Raw genomic sequence first — 25,540 nt, forward strand, 5'->3', positions numbered from 1 at the left:
TTTCTTTTGATAAACCCTGTAATCTTAATCATTTTGCCTTTTGTAAATCTGATGAAGTTTAGCTGCAGAAAAATTTCACAACCACATGGATTAGAAACCACTGCCAAAATGTGGTCTCTCCCTGACCTGCCCACCCACCAACCCCCCAAATCCTCTATGTAGCTCTTTGCTCCTACAGCAGTAGCTCTCAAAGTATGGTCCCAGCAGCATCACTATCACAGCATAACCTGTTGCAAATGTAAATTTGAGCGCCCCACCCCAAATCTACTGAACAGGAAACTCCAGAGGTGGGACTCAGCAATCTGTGCTTTTAATAAGCTCTCCAGTTGATTCTGACAGACAACTAGAATTTAAGAACCACTTGCCTTAAGGTAATAATTTCAAACTGTTATCTATCCTTAAGTCACCTATCTCATCCACCCTCCAGAGAATGCCCTAAATCCTCTAGTCCCGTCCATCAGTTTAGACTGTAAGCATTTGGAGCAGCGCGGCGGCAGCCCTGCAGGCAGCAACGACTTCCAGTGATGCTTCTCGCAGGTCAAGGGGGCCATCGATGAGGATGTGGTGGAAGACTAGTAAAAGTTTGAGAAGACTGCGCTAAACAGCACTGTGTTCTGTATTTGTGTGCAACTTCCTGGCAGGCATGAAGTCCGTGAAGGATGAAGGTGAAGTACCGTCCTCAAAACGAAAAGCTTCAGTCTGGTTGCTGGTTTTCCTCTACTTGTATAATAACTACAGTTACTGCAAAATTGCTGGCTTTCTTCTGTATGTGACATTAGCCGCAAAGCACTCTAGACAAGACATAGGGCATCACTGTGCATTCTAGAGGAGGAAAGAAGAACCCTGAGCCAAATACTGTTTGCTTTTCTTTTCAAATCAGCTGTTGTGCTGGTTTGTATATATTATGTCCCCAGAAAAAGCCATATTCTTTGATGCAATCTTGTGGGGGCAGATGTTTTAGTGTTGATTAGATTGGAATCCCTTGAATGTTTCCATGGAGATGTGACTCAATCAACTGTAAGTGAAACGTCTGATTGGATAATTTCCATGGAGGTGTTATCCTGCCCATTCAGGGTGGCTGTTAATTGGATCACTGGCATCCTATAAAGGAATTCAGAGACAGAAGGACCTCAGAGCAACTGAGAGTGACATTTTGAAGAGGAGCTGCAGCTAAGAGAGGACAAAACACCCAAGAGCAACATTTTGGAGAACACCATTTTGAAACGCAACCTAGGAGCAAGCAGATGGCAGCCACGTGCCTTCCAAGCTAACAGAGGTTTTCCGGACACCAATGGCCATCGTTCCGTGAAGGTATTCTACTGATGCCTTTCCTTGGACACTTTATGGCCTTGAGACTATAACTGTGTAACCAAATAAACCCCCTTTATAAAAGCGAATCCATTTCTGATATTTTGCTTAACGGCAGCATTAGCAAACCAGAACAGATTTTGGTACCAGAGAAGTGGGGTGCTGCTGAGTTTGCAAATACCAAACATGTTGGAATGACTTTTTTTTTTTTTTAATTAAATTCAGTTTTATTGAAATACATTCACACACCATACAATCATCCATGGTATACAACCCACTGTCCACAGTATAACATAGCTATGCGTTCATCACCACAATCTATCTCTGAACATTTTCCTTACATCAGAAAGAACCAGAACAAGAATAAAAAACAAAAGTGAAAAAAGAACACCCAAATCACCCCCCCATCCCATCCCATTTGTCCTTTAGTTTTTATCCCCATGGAATGACTTTTTAAATGAATAAGGGGAAGACTCTGGAAGAACTGTGTGGAGCTTAACAGAAAAGGCCTGAATTGCTTTGAAGAGACTTTTGGTAGAAATATGAACTCTCAATAGATAGCTCTGATGAAGCCTTGAGCAGAAATGTTGAATGTGTCATTGCAAACTGGAAGAAAGGCAATCCTTATTTTAAAGTGGCAGAGAATTTGGCAAAATTCAGTCCTGGTGTTGAATGGAAGGCAGAATTTGAAAACGAGGAGCTCGGATACTTAGCTGAAGAGATTTAGAAATTAAATATCAAAAGTGAGGCATGCCTCCCCGCTACGTGGGATCAGACACCCAGGGGAGTGAATCGAACTGGCAATGTGGAATATGACTCCTGGGGAGGAATGTAGACCTGGCATTGTGGGATGGAGAACATTCACTTGACCAAAAGGGGGATGTGAAAGGAAATGAAATAAGCTTCAGTGGCAGAGAGATTCCAAAAGGAGCCGAGAGGTCACTCTGGTGGGCACTCTTATGCACAATATAGACAACCCTTTTTAGGTTCTAGTGAATTGGAGTAGCTAGCAGTAAATACCTGAAACTATCAAACTACAACCCAGAAACCATAAATCTTGAAGACGATTGTATAAAAATGTAGCTTATGAGGGGTGACAATGGGATTGGGAAAGCCATATGGACCACACTCCCCTTTGTCCAGTTTATGGATGGATGAAGAGAAAAATGGGGGAAGGAAACAAACAAACAAACAAAGGCACCCAGTGTTCTTTTTTACTTTAATTGCCCTTTTTCACTTTAATTATTATTCTTGTTATTTTTGTGTGTGTGCTAATGAAGGTGTCAGGGATTGATTTGGGGGATAAATGCACAACTATGTAATGGTACTGTGAACAACCGAATGTACAATTTGTTTTGTATGACTGCATGGTATGTGAATATATCTCAATAAAATGCATGAAAAAAAAAAAAGTGCGGCATGGCTTCTCCATGCAGCTTATAGTAAAATGTGACAGTACAGAAATAAACTGAGAATTGAACTCTTGGGTACAAAGAAACCAGAAACTGATGGTTTGGAAAAGTCTGGGCTTCCAAAGTGAGACCCCAGCCCCACGTGAGGATTTAACCAAACATGGAACGCAACTCCCATTTCAGTACAAGCAAAGATTGGAGATGGAGTTATCCAGAAAGGATCTGTGGAAAGTCCTATTGTCTGATGGTTTCAACCCTGTGTGCTTCATGCCAAGCCAACAAAATTTTTGCAACATATGTATAGACGGAGCCACTGCTGGTCTGGACTGGAAGAAATGAAGGAGGAACAAACTGAAGGAAAAATTTCTCCAAAGACAGAACCATGGAGGTTAAGGTCTGGAGTCAACAGGTCTCCAGCTGGGAGAATGGAGTGGCCCATGTACACGGAAAGGGTGAGTTTGCCCCGGAGGCAGAACGTGGGCCTTCTGCCTGGATGCTCAGGAAGACTGCTCCCACCCCAGACCCCAGAAAGGATAGAGCACATTCCCTGGGGACTGGGGAAAGCCTGGCTGCCACGCCACTGTTCAGAGAGAGGAAAGCCTTTGCCCCGGAGAGGCAGAGTCGGGGTGGGACCCTGATGTTTCAGGATGGTGGGGCTGAGAAAAAGGTGGTCTCTCTAACGTGTGGATATATTGGAGCACTCACCCCAGCATTTGGAGAGAAAAGGGCTACCGTGTAAGTCTTTGGAAAGTGTGGGACTGCTGCTTTCTGAAGCCTCAAGAATAAAACGTTGTTTGGTAAATGCCTCTTAGACTTTGAAATCTAATGGAGTTTGCCCTGAAGGTTTTAGGAACTGTTTTGGTCCTGTGAACCCTGTTTTCCCTTTCAGTTTCTCCTTATGGCAATGGGAATGTTCAAGCTATGACTGTGCCTCCTTTGTATACTAGAAACAGGTAACTCGTTCTAAGTTTTACAGGTCTACAGCCAGAGAGGAATTCTGCTTTAGGACAGACCATCCCTATAGCTGATTTTGATGGGCTCTTGTACTGAAATCATTTAAGATTTTTTTGATATTGTGATGGGATGAATCTATTTTGTATTTGGAAAAAACATGTTTTTCTGGGGTCTGGGGAGTGGAATGTGCTGGTTTGTATATATTATGTCCCCCAGAAAAAGCCATATTCTTTGATGTCATCTTGTGGGGGCAGATGTTTAGTGTTGATTAGCTTGGAATCCCTCGAGTGTTTCCAATTAGGCAAGGAAAAGAAATAAAAGGCATCTAAGTTGGAAAGGAAGATGTAAAACTTAATTTGCAGATATTATTCTATATACAGAAAAGCCTCTAAAATCCACAATAAAGCTCCTACAGCTAATAAAGGATTTCAGCGAAGTGACAGGGTACAAGATCAACAACCACAAATCAGTAGTATTTCTATACACAAGAAAAGTACACTGTTCTCGAAGTCCAACTTTACCCAAATTATGATCAAACACAGTACATCCTGAGTCTACAAATAATTCTGAAAATGATGTTAGTATAATGAACCTCATGGCTGCCTACATGGTCTTTATAATTTTCGTAGGGAGAAATGTACTCATGCAAAAAGTCACATACACAAACACACACACAACCCACACACACAATTTGGAAGTGTCCTTGAAAACAAACAAAAAGTGCTGAAAACTTTCAAATTTATCCTAGAATAAACACTACTGAAGAATTTACAGTCAGGAGAGGGACATGAAGAGGAAAAACATTAGGAAGATCAGAATGATATTCTGAAAACGACAAAAGTGAAAAAAAGGTGGAAAATAATTTCTAAGACCCTTCTCCCAATTTAAAAAGACAAAATGTGCACCTGATTTCAAGATTTACTAGGAGCATAAGGTAATGAAGACAGTGTCTTATTAGCATAAGGATAGACACAGAGGTCAACAGAAAAGAATACATACTCCAGAAATAGACCGACATATATAAAAGAATTGATTTTAGACAAAGATGCAAAGGCAACCCAAGAGACAAAGAATATTATTTTTCAACAAATGGTACTGAAACAATTGGATGTCTATATTACAAAAAGTAAAGTAAAAAGGAACTTGACCGTATCTTGCTGACATCCTATACAAAAGGCCACTGCATTGTACACTAAAAAAAGGTAAATTTTACTACATACATTGTTATATACATTGTTATATACATTTTACCACAAAAAATGGATCATAGACCTAAATTAATACCTAAACTATGAAACTCAGGAGAAAATCTTTGTGAACTTGAGTTAGGTAAAGATTTCTTAGGTATAACAACAACAAAAGCATAATCTATAAAAGAAAATATGATACACTGGACTTCATAAAAACTAAAAACCGCTCTGTGAAAGATACTTGGTTAATTAAGGGAGTGAAAAATAAGCCACATACTTGGAGAAAATATTTGCAAAACATATTATCTGAAAAGGGACATGATTCCAGAAAATATAACAAACTCAAAACTCAACAGTAAGAAAACAGCCAAATTAAGAAAATGTGCAAAAGACTTCCACTTTTAAAAAAAGACATCCAAATGGCAAATAAGCACATCAAAAGCAGCTTTATGTGGCGGACTAAATTGTGTACCCTAGTTTGGTCATGTTCTTGGTCTCAGTCTGTATTCTGGTAAGTGTGGACCCGCTGTAAATACTATTTCTTCAAGATGTTACTTCAGGTAAGATATGAACCAAATGAACCACGCTGGTTTTTCATCAAGATTACTGAGGTCCTTTATAAGCAGAGAGAAAGTCAGATAGAGAGAGATGCCATGGAGAGCAGCCAGAAGCTGGTAATAAAGGAACCCAGAAGAGAAAGGAGAAAATGCCCACATGCATTGCCATACGACAGAAAAGTCAAGGACCAAATAATGCTGACAGTCAAGCCTACAAAGTCAGTCTTCTGGGGGAAAGATATCTCGAGATTTTGGACTTCTCCAAACCTCAAAACCATGAGAAAATAAATTCCCATTGTTTAAGCCACCCAGTGCATGGTATTTGTTTTAGCAGCTAAGAAATTAATATACTCAACATCATTATTCATTAGGGAAATGCAAATTAAAATCACACTACACACTCAATTAAAATGGCAAAAATTAAAAGTACTGACAATACCAGTGCTGGAGACAATGTGGAACAACTGGCACTCTTACACATTTTTGGTGGAAATGCAAAATGGCATAGCCACTGTGGAGAACAGTTTGGTAGTTTCTTACTATATGAGCCTGCAATCCCATTCCTGGGTATTTACAGAAAGAAATGAAAACTTACAGTCACACAAAAACCTGTATGCATATGTTTGCTGCAGCTTTTTTCATAGTTTTCCCAAAGTGGAAACAAACCAAAAGTCCTTTAAAAGGTGAATGAATAAACAAATTGGGTTAAATCCACACAAAGGAATATTACTAAGCAATAAAAAGAAATGAACTACTAAAAAACACAACATGAATGAATTTCAAATGTGTTAAGCTAAGTAGCAAACCTCAAAGAACTATATGATGTATAATTCCATTTATACATACATTATATATATATATATAACATTGTGGGAAAAAACTACAGGAACAGAAAACAGGTGGGAGGAGGGGTTTACTTACAAAGGAGCACAAGGGAATTTTGGGAGTTGAGGATACTGTTCTATAGACTGATTTTAACTGTGGTTACATGATTTTATGTGTTTATCATAACTCATTGAACTGTACACCAGATAGATTTTACTATATGTATGTTATACCCCAATTAAAACAAAATCTTGACCCTTTCCTCAACCATACACAAAGTCAACCAGAAACAGACTACAGAACTAAACTTAAAAGCTAGAACTATAAAACTTCCAGAAAACATATGAGAAGATCTTCACAACTTCAGGGAGACAAAACATTTCTTACATTTAACATGAAAGGCAGAGACCATGAAAAAAAAAATGGACAAACTGGGTTTCATCAAAATGACAAACTTCTGTTCTTTGAAATATACTGTTAGAAAAAAATGAAAAAGGAAGCCACAGACTAGGAGGAAAGATTCATCATATATCTGTCAAAGCACTTATACTCAGAAAACATGACTCAGTAAAAAGAACCCAATAATAAACAGGCAAAAGACTTGAACAGAGACTTCACAAAAGAAGATACATGAGAGACTAATAGGTATATAAAAAGGTGTCTAACAGCATTAATCATTGGGAAAATTCAAATAAAAGCACAAGATACCATATTAGAATGGCTAAAGATAAAAAGACCAGTCGTTTCTCTGATAAAGATGGCATAGTGGGATGCTTCAGGGCTGTCTCTCCACAGAAGCTTTGAAAAACCAGCAAAAGTGGCAGAATCATCTTTCTCAAAGCCCCAGGAAACAGTTAAAAGACTGCAGCAATAAGATAATAGCTGAATGAAGAAAAAGGTTATTTAAGATCAGTAGGGTCTCATGGTGCTCTAGCTGGCCCCCCACCCCACCCTTCATTGGCTTGGCTGGAGCCAGTCAACCTTCCCAGTACGTTCCTGGTCCAGAGAGAGTACAGTAATCCTTGTGTACATACTGGGCGCATGAATGTCTAGTCCAATCTGTCTGGTGGCAGCCTGAGGGATTCACTGTCCTAGAACTTGTGCTGTATGCAGAAGGCAGCTCACAGAACTTTCCTGCAAAACACTGGGCAAGCAGTCAAGTCATGCTTCTTAGGATAAAGGATTGCTGGCTACAGGACATACAATACAGTGCCTAAGACCATAAGGAAACTGTTTCCTAGGGAAGAGGGGATATTAGTAAGCCCAGAAATAGGAATTTCTAGGGCCACACAGGCATGCCCAAGATAAGAGACATGTGCACAAAGGACCAGGGAGGCCCCTACACTGTGGCATGGAGCTATTCTCTAAACTCATGGTATAGATAAGCCTTGAAGAAGAGCACTTGCAGTGGTCAATCTGAAAAAAACAGAACAAGTGTTGTCTTTTTTTAATTTTTTCTTTCTTTTTTTTTTTTTTTTTGGTTAGCTCCCAGCACTCAGGGAAAGCTCTGTCATAACACTAGCTGGATACAAACTTAAGGAATAGGAACTGCAGCCTAAATTCCAGCGATAAAACATTATCAAAATGTCCAGGTTTCAGCAAAAGTTTACAAAATATACAAAGAAACTGGAAGTGATGGCCTGCAAAAGACAAAAAAATTAAAGCAACAGAATCCATCAATGCAGATGACAAGACCTGGGACACACCAAAGACCGAAATCAAATCATCCTGAAGATGCTCAAAGAGCTAAAGGAAAACATGGACAAAGAACTATAGGAAACCAGGAAAACAACAGATGAACACAAAGAGAATATCAATAGAGAGACAGAAATTATGAAAAGGAACCAGAGCTGAAGACCATAGTAACAGAAATTTAAAATTCCCTAGAAGGAGTCAACAGCAGATCAGAGCTGGCAGAAGAAAGTAATCTGTGAAGTTAATGATAAGACAAATGAAATCATCCAGTTTGAGGAGTAGAAAGAAGAATGAAGAAAAGTGAACAGAGCCTGTGGGACACCATCAAGTATACTAATAAATGCATATGAGAGTCCCAGAAGGATAAGAGAGAGAGAAACAGACAGACAGATATTCAAAGAAAAAACGGCTGAAAACTTTCCAAATTTTATGAAGACATCAATATACACATCCAAGACACTCAACAAACTACAAACAGGATAAACACATACAGACCCATTCTGTGGCAGATTATAATCAAACTGTCAAATGACAAAAATAGAGAATTCTGAAAGCCACAAGAGAAGCAATATGTCACATACAAAAGAGCTCCACAGTATTAAATGCCAACATCTCATTGGAAACTTCAGAGGCAACACATCAGGATGACATACTTAGCACTGAAAGCAAAATATTGCTAACCAAGGATTCTATATCCGGCAAAACTGTCTTTCAAAACTGAGGGAGGGATTAAGACATTCCTTGACAAAGAAATGTGGAGGAAGTTGATCACTACTAGACTGGCCCAACAAGAAATGCTAACAAGAGGTCTGCAAGTTGAAAGAAAGAACACTAGACAACAGATCAAAGCCACATGAAGTAATAAAGACCTCCATGAGGGTAACAACACAGGTAAATTAATAAATGCCAGTACTATTTTATTTTTGGTTTGTAATTCCACTTTTTACTTCCTATAGGATCTAAAAGTTAAACTACATAAAATGTAATGGTGGTGGTGGTAGGGATCCAAGATGGCAGATTAGGAGAGACAAAGCAAAATTCTCTTCCGTGAAAAACACTAGATATAAAGTGTCCCCAGAACAGCAGTTCCAGGGTTCCACCGGCTGGACAGGGACTTCTACACCCATAACGACTGTGCACTTGGAGAAATCGAGAGACCATGTTCGGAGACGTGTGAGCATTTGGTTGGAAAGCCACCCTGGAACTGGCAGCCAGAGTTGCAGTTGAGTGTGGTGGGGAGTAACCGAGAGACTGTATTCAGAGACGGGTGAGTGTCTGGCCTGGAAAGCCACTGCGGAATGGGTAGCTGGAGCTGCAGTCAAGCATGGTGGGGAGAAACTGAGGGACTGTTCAAAGACGGGTGAGTGTTCAACATGGAAAGCTGCTGCGAAATCAGCAGCTTGTCCTGCAGTCAAGCGCGGTGAGGAGTACCTTCCACACCCCGGGCACACGCCTCCATATCAGGCATTGGCGATAACCCTTCGCAAACCTGCAGCTAAGAGCCCCCGTGCCAGGGACTGGCAGTTGCAGCAGACGGACAATCACGGAAGGAGGGAGCTTTCCACGCCCCGAACAGCTATCTTTATAGCTGTCTGAGAGACACCCCTTCGCAGCACCACAGCTGAGAGCGTCCTTGAGGGAATCTGGGTTTCGGTTGGCTTGTGACGGCACACACTCTTCCTCCGCGGAAGCCCACAGTGTACACAGCCTAGAGGCAGGGGTGCTGCATGGAAGTGCCAGGAGCCCTACACCAATCTCAGGGACTTGTGGGCTCACAGGAGAGGGACTGTGGGGAATCTGAGCTGAAGGGTTAGACACCTGCTGCAGCCTCAGGGTATTCCAGCCACAGCCCCGGGAACAGCTAGGAGTACTGTGTCTTAGAGCAGTCTCCCTGCCAAACTGCACAGAGCACGCACCCCACTCACAGGGCTGGCGATCCCCACTGCACACAGAAAATTGGGCACTGATTGGACTCCACATGGTTTGGGCCCCAACTCAGTGCGTAGACAAAGTTGGGGAGAAGTGGCTTGAGGGTAAGAGGTGGCTTGGGAGTGCCATCTGCTGGTAGGTCATGGAAAGTGCACTCCACCAAGCTGCAGCTCTGTCAAATTATAGATAATTGTTTAAATAAGCCAGCATATCTTAAAAGAACCATAAGCAAATGCCAAGAAGCCAAAAACAACAGAAAATTATAAAGCATATGAAGAAACCAGAAGATACGGATAACCCAAATGCCCAATTTAAAAACCAGAGGAGACACAGAATTTAGAGCAATTAATCAAAGAGGTAATCACAAACAGCAGTATCATGGCTCAGGATATAAAGGACATCAAGAAGACCCTAGAAGAGCATAAAGAAGAATTTGTAAGAGTAAATCAAAGAATAGATTTTATGTAAATAAAAGATACAGTTGATCAAATTAAAAAGATTGTTGAGACACATAACACCAGATTTGAAGAAGTCGAGGAACAAATAAATGAACTCGAAGACAGTGTGTTCCAAAGTTGAAGACAGTGTGTTGGAAAGTGAAAGCACAAGAGAATGAATGGGGGGAAAAAACTGAAAAATTTGAAATGGATCTCAGGGAAATGATGGACAACATGAAGCACACCAATATAAGAGTCACTGGTGTTCCAGAAGGGGAAGAAAAGGGTAAAGGTCTAGGAAGAGTATTCAAAGACATTGTTGGGGAAAACTTCCCAACCCTGCTAAATGACACAGATATGCAAATACACAAATCAAAGATGCCCAATGAACTCCAAATAGAATAAATCCAAATAAACCCAATCCAGGACATATTTTGATCAGACTGTCAAATACTGAAGAGAAGGGGAAAGTTCTGAAAGCAGCAAGAGAGAAGTGACGCACCACACACAAAGGTAACAACATAAGACGAAGTAGTGACTACTCAGCCAGCACCATGGAGGCAAAAAGGCAGTGGTATGACCTATTTAAAACTGAAAGGCAAAAACTGCCAGCCAATAATTTATCCAGCAAAGCCTTCCTTAAAATTTAAGGGAGAGCTTAAAATTTTCACAATCAAATACTTAGAGAATTTGCTAACAAGAGACCTGCCCTACAAGAAATACTAAACAGAGCTCTACTGTCTAAGAAAAAAAAGAGAGAGAGGTCTGGAGAAGGGCACAAAACTGAAGAGCTTTAGTAAGGGTACCTTAAAGGAAATAAAGGCGGGAGGGGGGGATACATCTGACAAATAAAAACCGAAGGATAAGATGGCTGATTCAAGGACTGCCTTCATAGTAATAACACTGAATCTGAATGGATTAAACTCCCCAATCATAAATGTTTATGCACTCAACCAAGGTGCTCCAAAGTAAATGAGACAAACATTGGCAAAACTGAAGAAAGCACTAGGTGTTTCCACAATAACTGGGAGATTTCAAACATCACTCTCTCCTATAAACAGATCAACCAGAGGACCAATAAGAGAACTGAGAACCTAAACAATGTGATAAATGAATTAGACTTAACTGACATATATAGAGCATTACATCCCAAATCACCAGAATATACATTCTTCTCTAGCGCTCATAGAACCTTCTCCAGGATAGATCATCCTGTTGTTTTATGCTGGGGCATAAAACAAGCCTCAATAAATTTAAAAAGATTGAAATTATACAAAGCATATTCTCTGATCTCAGTGGAATACAGCTAGAAGTTAATAACCATCAAAGACCTAGAACATTCAAAAATATCTGGAGGTTAAACAACACACTTATAAGCAATCAGTGGGTCAAAGAAGAAATTGCTAAATATCTAGAGACGAATGAAAATGAGAACACAACATATCAAAACTTATGGGATGCAGTGAAGATGGTATTGAGGGGGAAATTTATAGCTCTAAATGCGTACATTAAAAAGGAAGAAAGAGCTAAAATCAAAGAAATAAGGGAACAACTGAAGAAGCTAGAAAATGAACAGCAAACTAATCCTAAAGGAAGTAGAAGAAAAGAAATAACAAGGATTAAAGCAGAAATGAATGATACTGAAAACAAAAAACAGAAAAAATAAATAAAACCAAAAGTTGGTTCTTTGAGAAGATCAACAAGATTAACAAGCACTTAGCTAGACTGACAAAATCAAAACAAGAGAAGACCCAAATAAACAAAATAATACATAAGAGAGGGGACATTACTGTGGATCCCAAAGAAATTTTAAAAATCATAAGAGGATACTATGAACAACTGTATGCCAACAAACTAGATAACTTAGAGGAAATGGATAATTTCCTGGAAACACAGGAACAACCTAGACTGACCAGAGAAGAAATAGAAGACCTCAACAAACCATTCACAAGCAATGAGATCCAGTCAGTCATCAAAAAGCTTCCCACAAATAAATGCCCAGGAGGGCCATATGGCTTCACAGGGAATTCTACCAAACTTTCCAAAAAGAACTGACACCAATCCTACTTAAACTCTTTCAAAAAAACTGAAGAAAATGAAACACTACCTAACTCGTTTTATGAAGCCAACATCACTCTAATACCAACACGAGATCAAGATGCTACTAGAAAGGAAAACTACAGGCCAAACTCCCTAAAGAATATAGATTCAAAAATTCTCAACAGAATACTTGCAAATCTAATTCAAAGACCCATTAAAAAACCATATACCAAGACCAAGTGGGGTTCACTGCAGGCATGCAAGAATGGTTCAATATAAGAAATACAATGTACTACAACACCTTAACAAATCTAAAGGGGAAAATCAAATGATCATCTTAATAGATGCTGTGCCAGTTTGAATATATTGTGTCCTCCAAGTGCCATTATATTTGATGTAATCTTGTGTGGGCAGATGCTATCAGTGTTGATTAGACTGTAATTCTTTGAGCATTTCTTTGGAATGTGCCCCACCCAGCTGTGGGTGATGACTCTGATTGGATAATTTCCATGGAGGTGTTGCTCTGCCCATTTGGGGTGGGTCTAAGTTGACCAGTGGAGCCATATAAATGAGCTGACATAGAAGACGGAACAGTACAGCTGTGAGTGACGTTTTGAAGAGGAGCTACAGCCAAGAGGGACACTTTGAAGAAAGCACAGGAGCTGCAGATGAGAGACAGTTTGAAGACGGCCGTTGAAAGCAGACTCTTGCTCCCAGGAAGCTAAGAGAGGACAAAAACCCCAAGTGCAACTAAGAGTGACATTTTTGAGGAACTGCAGCCTGGAGAGGAACATCCTGGGAGAAAGCCATTTTGAAACCAGAACTTGGAGCAGACGCTAGCGATGTGCCTTCCCAACTAACAGAGGTTTTCCGGACACCACTGGCCATCCTTCAGCGAAGGTACCCTACTGTTGATGCATTACCTTGGACACTTTATAGCCTTAAGACTGTAACTGTGTAACCAAATAAACCCCCTTTTATAAAAGCCAATCCATCTCTGGTGTTTTGCATTCCGGGAGCATTAGCAAACTAGAACAGATGCTGAAAAAGCATTCAACAAAATTCATCACCCTTTTTTGATAAAAACATTTCAAAAGGTAGGAACTGAAGGAAACTTCCTTAATATGATAAAGGGCATATATGAAAAACCAACAGCCAGCATAGTACTCAATGGAGAGAGACTGAAAGCCTTCCCTCTAAGATCAGGAATGAGACAAGGATGCCCGCTGTCACCACTATTATTCAACATTTTGCTAGATGTTCTAGCCAGAGCAACCCGGCAAGACAAAGAAATAAAAGGCATCCAAATTGGAAGGGAAGAAGTAAAACTGTCATTACTTGCAGATGATATGATCTTATATTAGGAAAACCTTGAGAAACCAACAACACAGCTACCTGAGCTAATAAATCTGGCAAAGTGGCAGGATACAAGATTAATGCGCAAAAGTCAATAATGTTCCTATACACTAAAATGACCTAACTGAAGAGTCACTCAAAAAAAGATCTCATTCTCAATAGCAACTAAAAAAACCAAGTACCTAGGAATAAACTAGAAAATTATATTACTTTACTAAAAGAAACAGAAGGTTACCTAAAGAGATGGAAAAATATACTGTGTTCCTGGATAGAAGGCTAAACGTTGTTGTCAATCCTACCCAAACTGATCTACAGGTTCAACACAATTCCAATCAACAGCCTACTTTGCAGAATTGGAAAAGTTAGTTATCAAATTTATTTGGAAGGGAAAGATGCCTCAAATTGCTAAAAACATTCTAAAACAGAAAAACAAATTGGGAGGACTTACACTTCCTGACTCAGAAGCTTACTATAAAGCCAGAGTAGTCAAAACAGCATGGTATTGGCAAAAAGACAGACATATTCATCAATGGAATCAAATTGAGAATTTGGAAATAAACCCCAAAATATACAGTCAACTGATTTTTGATCAAGCCCCCAAATCTACTGGACTGGGACATAACAGTCTCTTCAACAAATGGGGCTGGGAGAACTGGATATCCATAGCCAAAAGAATGAAAGAGGGCCTGTACCTCACACCCTACACAAAAATTAACTCAAAGTGGAGCAAAGACCTCAATATAAGACACAGTGCCATAAAACTCCTAGAAGACAATGTAGGAAAACATCTTCAAGACCTTGTATTAGGAGATCGCTTCTTACACCTAACACCCAAAGCACAGCCAATGAAAGAAAAAAATAGATAAATGGGAACTTATCAAACTTCAAAGCTTCTGTACCTCAAAAGAATTTGTCAAAAAGGTAAAGAGGCAATCAACTCAATGGGAAAATATTTGTAAACTATGTATCTGATAAAAGACTGATATGTTGCATATATAAGGAAATCCTACAGCTCAATGACAATAGTACAAACAGCCCAATTATAAAATAGGGAAAAGATATGAAAAGACATTTCTCTGAAGAAATACAAATAGCTAAAAAACACATGAAAAAATGTTCATCTTCACTAGTTATGAGGGAGATGCAAATCAAGACCACAATGAGATACTGTCTCACACCAACTAGAATGGCTGCCAATAAAAGAACAGGAAACTACAAATGCTGGAGAGGATGTGGAGAAGCTGGAACTCATATTCATTGCTGGTGGGACTGAATAATGGTACAGCCACTCTGGAGAACAGTTTGGCGGTTCCTCAGAAAACTATATATCGGGTTACTCTATGATCCAGCAATTTCACTTCTTGGTATATAACCAGAAGATCTGAAAGCAGTGACACGAACAGATATTTGCACACTGATATTCATAGCAGCATTGTTCACAATTGCCAAGAGATGGAAATCCAAATGTCCTTCAACAGAAGAGTGGATAAACAAATATGGCATGCACATTATGGAATACTACGTGGCAGTTAAAAAGGAATGAAGTTGTAAAACATATGAAAACATGGATGACCCTTAAAGACTTAATGCGGAGTGAAATAAGACAGACACACAGGAGAGATGTTGTATGTTACCACTAACGTGAACTCTGTGAAAAATGTAAAATAAGTGTCTTTAAAAGTAGAATATAGGGGACCGAGAGATAGTCAGAACCTAGTGAAGGGGGAACAACAGTATGTACAGATGTGATAATGAGAGTGGTCTTAATGGTATGGGAATGACTTTGGTATGTTTACAGGATTCATCCTTTGGGATTTGCTCCACAGCTGCTCACTGAATTGTGCCTTGAAACTCTTCACCTTTCTGTACATACCTTGTATTGCGTAAGGGAAGAACTGAAATTGTGGAACTGTAACCCACAACAATTTTTGAAATTGCCTATATGACTGTTGTTGAGCTGTACATCAGGATATGACACCTTTCTGTACGTATATTTTACAATAATGGAAATGGCTGAAGTTGTGGAACTGAGACCCATGACATTCCTTGAGTTTTGCTAAGCACTCGTGAAATCATACACTGAATGTTATCACTGTTATGTATATATGTTAAAGTTCACAAAAAATGAAAAAAAATGTGGTAAGAAATCAGCAGTTTTGCACTCATGTAATCTGTGACAAGAACTACATAAAGGTGGGGGGCAGAGAGGTATAGGAACATAGTTTGCATATACTATTGAAATTGGTATCAAAGCAAACAAGATTGTTATAGAGTTAGGATATTAAATTTAAGCCCCATGGTAACTACAAAGAGAATCTCAGAGAATATGCTCAAAGACAAATGAGAATACAGATTGCCAGGGTTGGGGGGCTGGCGGAATAGAGAGTTTATGCTTAATTGGTTTAGGGTTTCTGTTTGGCAAGATGGGAAAGTTTTAGTAATGGAAGGTGGTGAGGGACCACAAGATTGTGAATGCAATTAATCCCACTGACAGTTTATGCTTGGGAGTGGTTGAGATGAGAAAGTTTATGTTGCGTATATGTTCCCACAATTAAAAAAGCAAACAAACAAACAAAAGAACAAGCAACTAAAGAGACAATGAAAATTAAATGCAATACATGATCCTGGATGGAATCTAGCAAAGGAGGAGAAAAAGCTCTAAGGGACATATGAAAACGTTGAAACAAGGACTGTTAAGTTTTATATTAAATTTCTTAAACTTGACAACTGCACTCTAGGTGGTTACACGTAAGTACCTTTGTTCTTACATGGCTGTATTAAGTGTTCAAGGAGAATGATGTGTACAATCTACACTCATATGTTCAGAAAATGAATTGATAAATAGACAAAGATATATAGATAGAATGATATGGCAAATGTCAAAATGTTAAAAAGTGGTGTATTTGGATGTCTTGGAGGGTAGGGGATGTTCGAGTTCTCTGTGTGGGGCTTTTATTAATGGTACAAATGCTTTGGAAAACAATTCTCATAACATTATGCTCTTAACATATGTATGGTAATCTCATTCCCAGGTATTTATCAGAAAGAAATGGCTAAATGTCCAAAGACACACACACACAAAAGTTCGTTACAGCTTTATTAACAGCAGTAAAATACGCAAACCTAAAGGTCCACCAACTGGTGAATGAAAGAATGAATTAAGGTATATCCATACAATGAAATACTAGTCAGCAATAGAAAAAGAAAAAAATATTATGTATGAATGAAACATAGATGAATTACAAAAACATTATCTTTATTGAAATACTTTAGACAAAAAGAGCATATATTGTATGATTCGAGTTATGTGAAATTTTAGACCAGGAAAAACTAATCCATAATGACAGCAGATCAGTGCTTGCCTGGAAGTGGGGCTGAGAGTGTGGGGATGGACTTAAAAGCAGCATGAAAGAACTTTTTGGGATGATGGAAATGTTCTGTATCTTGATTGGGGAGGTAGTTAGTTATACAGGTGAATAAGTATGTCAAAACTCAGATCTAACTTTACACTTAAATGCATTTTTATTACATGTAAATACATCAATAAACTTGTAAAAAGAAAAGAAATCATGGGAAAATCAAGGAAGAAAAGACATTCACTATTGTTTACGAAGTGAATAGCATGGTGATTACTAACTGTTACTTTGGGCAGTTTCTTCGTGAGTCTGTTTCCTCATCTGTAAAATGGAGCTAATATTACCTATCTTATAGGATGGCTATGAGAATTAGATGAAAACACATGTAGAACAGCTGGTAAATAATAAATGCTCAATAAATGTCATTATTAGTAGTACAACTATTATTGGTAACTGCTCTTAAGAAACAATCACCTTAAGAGAAAAAAAGCACTGTCATATATAATAAATCAATCTAAAATTTAAGATGATGACAGACAGTAAGAACTGCTTCAGCTAACGCCTCAAAATAACATGATAAAAATATCAATAAATATAAACACATCTAAAGAAAAAATTACTGTTCCAATTATCCATTGCTGTAAAACAAACACCACAAAACTTAGTGGCTTAAATTAGTATCTATTACAGTTGTCCACGATTCTACAAACAAGGCTCAGCTTTGCTGGGTAGTTCCTCTGCTGGTCTTCCTTGTAGTCACTTCTCTGGTGCCTTTAGCTGGTGAGCTGGATGGGGACTAGACTCATCTGGGAAGGTTGGGCCTTCTGCCTGTCCCTGTGTCCTCTCTATAATGTCTCCCCCACATGTTATTTGAGGTTTCCAAGAACACAAAAGCAGAAGACGCCAGATTTCCTAAAGCTTACGACTCAAACCTAGCACATCATTTCTGCTACATTCTACTTGTTAAACTGTTACAGACAGTTCAGAATCAAGGGAAAGAGAGTACCCAAGGGCATGAATACCAGGAGGGTGGTTCTTTGGGAGCCATCGATATAACAGACACTAATAAAACTGACAATGTTTCGAAATTAAAAAAAAAAAAAAAAGACTGCACAATCACCTGGGGTTGTAAATGGACTAAAACCTGAACAGATCATGGCTGTTAAAAAAGACTACAATAACAACAAACTGTATAAAGGTTTCTTTAAAATGTGTTCCCTACAAGATACACATTCCGTTATATGCTACACCTGGCTTGAGAAGAAAATGTACAGTCAATGATATGATTGGTTGTTGCTTTTTTGAGGTAGTAGGAATAATGTGTGTATATATATCAGGGTCCCCAAGGAAGCTTTTTGAAAAAAATGCCTCACCATTCTAATTTTAAAGGGGGGTGTTTTAGTTTTTGTGTTTTGAAAAAGTATTCCCATGATTCTAATATGCATATCAAAACCCATATATCCATCATAAATATGGTTAGATGAGGGCAGCTGATGCAGATAATCCAAAATTTGATTATCAGAATCTACAACTGAGACACTATTTTACAGTTTACAAGACATTTTCACATGCATTATCTTACTTGTTCCCATGGGTTAATCTAGGTCAACAACATCTCATTCTTTTTCATACCCCTTCTCCAATTTTTAAAAAACAGTTGTTGGGAGAGAAAAAAGAGGAGGAAAACTAAGGTAATACTATACAACAAAGACAAGCTGGTAAATAATCAAGTAAAATTGGTTCATAAAATTATTACTCATTCATTCAAATACTTCTTATGTGCCTTCTACTGCCAAACTGTGATAAAGACATGCTCCACTGAGGAAAAGGAAATAAGTTTACATTATTAATGTGAAGATCTGAGTTACACAAATGAACAATTTTATGAACTGTCAGGGTTATTAAACTAAAAAAGACCATAAACTGTTTCCCTAAAGACTTTTAAAATAGGAAATTCAACTCTGTAAGATGATTTAGAGATAGTCATGTTGGAAGTCAAGGGATACTCCTGATAAACTGCAGGAAATTAAACATTTGGCAACAATGAAGAATGAATTTTGCTAGTTCTGCGGCCAAAATTGGGAAGGAGGCGGTGCAACGGGTGAAGGCAAGGGTGTGAGAGCTAGAAAAACACAAACTAGAGATAAATTCTCAAATTATAACACAATTTTCAACATATTAAAGAGCATGAAGTTTAAGAATGATCAAAATTCCTAATAACAAGTAAGAGGAACATCAAACAGACATAAAATGAAGCATATTCATCAGCTGTCATGCTTAAAAACAGGCTTCACCCAATGTTCACCAGTCACCATGTCATAAGGGTCCCACCTCTCTCAAATTCATCTTCTCTTCTCCAACCCCTGTCCTCCCACTGCCTTGGTTTAAGATTCTCACTTCTCACCTAAATTATTGCATTTGCCTCAAGGCTGGCCTTCCACCTGACAATCCAACCACCATAATACAATCAGTCATATTTATAGTTCTAAAACACTAAGCTAATTACTGGCCAATTTAAATGTTTCCAATAGTTCATCTAAGAATCCCAAAACTACTCAGAACATCAAAAAAAGCATCTCCTATCTGGACCAAATCTAATCACCCCATTTTCTGTCCTTCCCTACATTTCCCCCACCTTACATCGTTAGTAAAGCCAATCAATTTACCATTACTTTAAAACTCTAAACTCTTTCAGGCCTCTGAATCTTTGCCAATGGTGTTCCCACTGCCTTGAATGTCTTCCCACTAACAAACTCCTAATTTTTCTTCAAGGCAGTTTGAACATTACTTCTCCAAGACTCCTTCCTCAATGACAATTAGCTTTTCTTTCATCTGTGTTGCCATGGTACTTCTGAACATAATTTTATAGCACTTGAAAGCTTCTTAATTTATTACATTCCCATGTCACCTACTAAACAGTTGTTCCTTAAAATCAGGCACTGTCTTACTTCCAAATTGTCCCTAACACTTCTTTCAAAGAAAATAATCTTCCCTCACACTTTTCAAAGAAAATAAAAGCTACACAGAAAAAATTCAAGTTCCTCCTATTTGCAGCTCTTTGAATTCTCCTCCTTACCTATTATAATAGAGAAAATGTCCCTTCTTCTAAAGGCCAATCCTTTCAAGGCTACCTTGAACCCATTCCCTCCAGACTTCTCAGGGACTTTGCTAGCTGGCTCTTCTATATTCGGTATCTTTCTCTACTAGATTTTTTTTCTATCAACATTGAAACATGCTTAATGTCTATCCCATCTTAAAAACCTTCCCTTGACCTCACACTTCCCACTTTAGCACACGCTTCTCCCTTCAGTCAATAAACTCCCATCTCCATGAGGTCAAGGACAACATTTGTTTTGTGAACCACTATATCCCTAGCACACAGCAGGTACTTATTATTTGTTTAATCATTCTGGTCAAGGGATAGCTCCCTCCCTGAAACACTCTCATTGGTTTCTATGACACCACACTCTCCTATCTCAATGGTTACTTTCTTCCAGATCTTTTTTGCTGGTTCATCTTCCTCCATCCAACCTTCCCATGTTGGGAGTTTCTCAGGTCTTAGTCCTAGGTCTTCTCTTTACTATCCATGCTCTTTTTAAGTCATCGTATGTACTCCCAAGGATTCAAATACCATCTATAGGCCAAAGACTTCCAAATTTTTATCTCTAGCCCAGGAAGCCTCACCACCATGTGGGTCTCATAGAGCATCTCAAACTAACTCACAACCAAAAGCAATCTAATGGTGTTTCCCCATGCCTTAGCCCAGGTTTCCTAGGCAAAAAAAGCCTGAGGAAAAAATCTGAGTTTTATTGGGAAGTACAATCCAGATAAGCAATGAGGAAAAATGGAAGGCAGGGAAATGAGAGCAAATAAGAGGGTATGCTATCCAGTGGCTACAGCTTCATGACAACCACTGCTGATTGCTGGTCTCACAGAACCTCTTCAAAGGATCTGAGAGTAATAAGCCAAATCACAGTACAACAGTGTGGGACTCCGAAGAGGAAACCAAAGCCCAGGTAGGTAACGGGCATCAAATGGGCACGAATCTTCAACTCTCCTAGCCTAGATGAGTCAGTGTGTATGTATGGGGGCAAGCGGGTTTTGCAAAGGCACTTGTCTCAGAAGCAAAAGGAAAACAATCCTGCATGGTGACAGTGTGATGGGTCATACCCTAAGGCGACATGAGGACCCAGAAGCACCATACTCTATAAGAACCCTAGTTAAAGGCATAGGAACCTGGCCTCATGACCATGGAAACTGTGCAAGTTATTGCTAATTCCTCTGTTACCAGAAAACAAGGCAAGTGTGTGGATCTGGCAGGTGCACAAAACGAATTCTGCCATTTCTCATTTTAGCAAATGGCACTATCACCCACTCATGCAAGAAACCTTAGATCTCCCACATCACAGACTTTTAAATGTACCTCTAATTAGACCTCAAATCAGTTTACTCTTCATTTCGACTGTACTACACTACTCCATGACACCTTGGCTCATGTACTTGAATTCATCTTTGTTCTTCCCATTTTTACACTCTTACTGCCCCTGGCCCATGCCCCTATCTGCACTTCACAGAGCAGAAGAGATCCTCTTGCGTATGTAAAATAGATCAGCAAATTACAGACCATGGGCCAAATATGGCCTACAGCAGGTTTTTGTATAGCCTATGAGCTAAGAATAGTTTTTACGTTTAAATGGTTGGAAATCAAAGAATATTTTGTGACACATGGAAATTAAAGTTTTATTGGAACACAACCATATTTGTATCTTTAAGTATTATAGATGGCTTCTTTAATGCTACAAAGGCATAGTCAAATTGTCGTGACAGAGGCTATATGCCCTGCAAAGCTTAAAATATTTACTGCCTAGCCTTTTCATAGTCTGCCAATCCCTGGTACAAAGATCATCTGTTCCTTTCTTAAAACCCTTCAGAGACTTCCTACTGTTTCTATGGAAGTGTCTAAAACTTTCAACACGGCCTACAAAGCTGTGCTTGCTCGCAGACACATAGATAAATGCACCTTCCTTGCTCACCTCAGACCCTACCCTCCTCATTCACTAGTTCCAGACATATTGCCTTCCCTTTGCTCCCTGAATGTGCCAAGCTCCTTGTTGCCCCTTAGGGGCTTTGCCTATGCTGTTCCTTTCTACTGGAAGGCTCTGCACCCTCCTTTCCCTGCCCACCACTCCCCCCCACCCTCTGCCAGCCAGTACCAGCTTACATGACAAATCCTTAGGGACAATTCTCCCATTCCCCCACTTCAGTTAGCACTCCCTTCGATTATTTCTCTCAAAACACTTATGCCAGTTGGATTTAAATGATAATTTATACAGTAGTGGGTTAAGATGCCAGCTCTGGAGCCACTGCCTGGGTTCAAATCCTAGTTCTGCCACTTATTAACTGTTTGGCTTTGGGTAAGTTACTTATTCTTCTTGTACCTCAGTTTCCTATCTGCAGAACAGGAATAGTAACAGTACCTATATCCATAGAGTTGTGAGGGCTATTAAAAGAGTTCACATAAATACAGTACTTAAAATGGTGCCCCACATCAGTAAATGCTTTAAAAGCATCAACAATTAACTGTCTCTCTCTCACTAGATTGAAGATCCTTGAGGGCAGGGATCATGACTGCCTTAGCCTTTGTGACTAAAATACATACTGTCTGATACATATTAGAGACTTAATTTATATTCAAATAAGTAATGAATACCTATTTGAACAACAAGTAATACTTTGAAAATCATACACTGTCTTTTTCAACCAATAGTTTCAGTGATTCAATCTTTCAGGGGACTGAAATCTCTCTGCATAGCTGATAAAAACCCTCGATCATATGCACACAATTTAAAGGAGCTCATGAACGCCAAGTTAAGAACCTCTACCTCAACATGTGATACTTGGAACTGAAGGGAATGCTCTAACTGTGGTTCAGAGTTCAGCTGCAATGGCTTACAACGAAAACATGGTCAACTAAAATCTCCAGAAAATTAATCCAGGTCTCTCAGCCTGTTTTCACACAGGCAATTTTTCTGGTATGAAAACATAAAACTTTACATTGTGGCTTGAATTTCTGTGATCCTCCTTTCTCTCTAGAAGCAGTAGTCTTAATGATGTTCTGGTCCAAAATCTTTGCATAGCTCTCCTTTATTAGTATCTGGCATTCCCACCACCTGGTATACACACGGCCCCTGACAAGCCAGATCAGAAATTCAACCTACCACTCTAAAGGAATTTCCTATCAAAAGGATTTGAAAATCCACAGAGGTCATGAAGTGTTAAATTGTATTTTGATGTGCCCAGTTTGCCATGGTCATTTTGAACCCTCCTCCATCTTGGTGTTAGCCACAGTTGAGATATCACCATTTATATTTTTATTCAGTCACTTACACAAATCATGAACTATCAACAGAATCTATATTTTAAAACAGTCTCTTTGAAAACAAATACCAAACATGATTTCGGTTTTAAAGCCAGCAGAGTATCAGCCAGATGTATTTATATCTAAGACACAAGTCATAGAGAAGGATTTTCATTTCATAAAATTGTATTAATTGTAAAAGCCACATGCCTTCATATGTTCTTAAATTATTTACCATGGCAACATGTAGTTTGCATTCAGTTTTCAATCTTGCAAAAAAGCAGGATCATAAATCTTATTAAAATACCAAGTTCCATTTCAAAGATCCTGAATAGTCTTTCTGTAAACAAGCATGCACAACAAAAGGAGAAATGGGGGTCAGCCAGAGAAGCATGGGGGAACTCAATTATATAAGAAACAAACCAAGCAAGCAGGGCATTTAGGAGTTAATTATCAGTATTCTTAAACCACCGGGCTTTCACTTGCCTATAAAGCTCAATACAATGCTTCTAACACTTCCTGTTCTAAACTAATACCAACTTAGATTTTAAATTCCAATATCCTCCATGGAACTTTTTTTTAAATATACTTAAAACACAAATTCCAGAGCCTTTGTGTTTTGAGAAATAATATTTCTAAATCAAGCAAGCAATTCATGTTAAAGTATCCAGCAGTGTGCATTCTGCCAGTTATTAGTTTGACTTTAAGACAGACTGTGAGTACTGTACAATTAAGTACAACATAATAAACTAGAACTAAAGATAAAGGTTCATTCCAATTGTGATCACTAAAGATTTCATAAGACTTTTAACCTGCATAATCACGTCCATGTCCTGTTCTGAATCATTCAAACAACTAAGTACAATTCACTCATTAACATTAAAGTTAATGAATCCTCATTCTGGACCTTAAAGTAAGAGAAGCACTGGTACGTTTACAATTCACCTAAATGTAAAAGGATACAGTTTCTCATTTGATGATAAAGTTGCTGTTTTCACTTAATGTAATAACCTTTCCTCCCCTTTCATCCTGATGTTTATATTCCAAGACAGCGTTAACATATGGGTCCAGGTATGCTGCTACCTTGATAAATTTTAGTAATCTTTGGGAGCCTCATCATCATCTAGTCAAAAGACAACCCCAAACTGCACCACGATCAGATACAAAGTCAACTGGAATTTACATATCCTAACTCTCCCAATCCTTTAGTAACTTACTGCTTATGATGAACAAATGATTTCCTAAAGTTCTTGCAAGGCCCTCCATAATCCAGCTCCCAATTACCTTAACTTTATTTCAGACTACCACCTCATTATGTTTTAGCCACCCCCTCCTCCTTCAGTTCCCAATCATGCCAAATTCTTTGCTACCTTACCATCCTTGTCTCTTAAATGCTCCTGGGCCTCTCCAAAGAGGCTCTCCTTGGATACTGTCTAGGATGCAGTCACTCTGGATTCCATTTTGCACAACAGAGAGTAGCAGTAAAGAAAGATTCTGTTCACCATAGTTCAGTGGTTCTCAAAGTGTGGTCTGTGGACCTCTAGGGGTCCCTCAAGACATTTTCAGGAGGTTTTGTTTCTTAATAATACAAAAATATTACATTTCTTTTCACTATGCTAACATTTGCACTGATGACAGAAAAGCAATGCTGGGTAAAAATCAAGACAGTGGTTACAAACTGCACCATAGTCACTGTATTTTTCACCATCATGTACTCAGAGTAAAGTAATAATGCCATTTTCACTTAAGAATGCCCTTGAGGAGAAACTAAGATGGTGGCTAGGAGAGATGGCAAAAAAACACCTCCGTGAAAAATACTAGATAAAAGCCAGAAAGTAACCCAGAACACCAGTTCCAGCGATGCACCAGCTGGACAAGGTCTGCTAAATCCACAGGGAACGTGCACCTGGTGAAACCGGGAGTCTGCGTTCTGAAACAAGTGAGTAACCCTGCTGAATATCCAACAGCCATGCTGCGGTGTGGGGAAACCATGGGTTGGGGTTTGGAGTGGGACTAGTTCTTTTTTAAAAAAACCCAAAAGCGGCTGTGGATACAGCAATAGAACCGCATGGTGAAGCGCAGCAGGAACGGGCTGTGTGAATGCCTCAGTATCTGGCATGGAA

The 25,540-nt window shown here is 39.0% G+C and overlaps 1 protein-coding gene across 1 annotated transcript in view; it reads right to left on the reverse strand.

Moving 5' to 3' along the window:
- Positions 1-25,540, reverse strand: part of RHEB (Ras homolog, mTORC1 binding) — a 76,088-nt gene that overhangs the window by 38,853 nt on the left and 11,695 nt on the right. The gene's annotated exons all lie outside the window — the stretch shown is intronic.

The sequence above is a fragment of the Choloepus didactylus genome, chromosome 5 (assembly GCF_015220235.1).
Source record: "Choloepus didactylus isolate mChoDid1 chromosome 5, mChoDid1.pri, whole genome shotgun sequence".
NCBI lineage: Eukaryota > Metazoa > Chordata > Mammalia > Pilosa > Megalonychidae > Choloepus > Choloepus didactylus.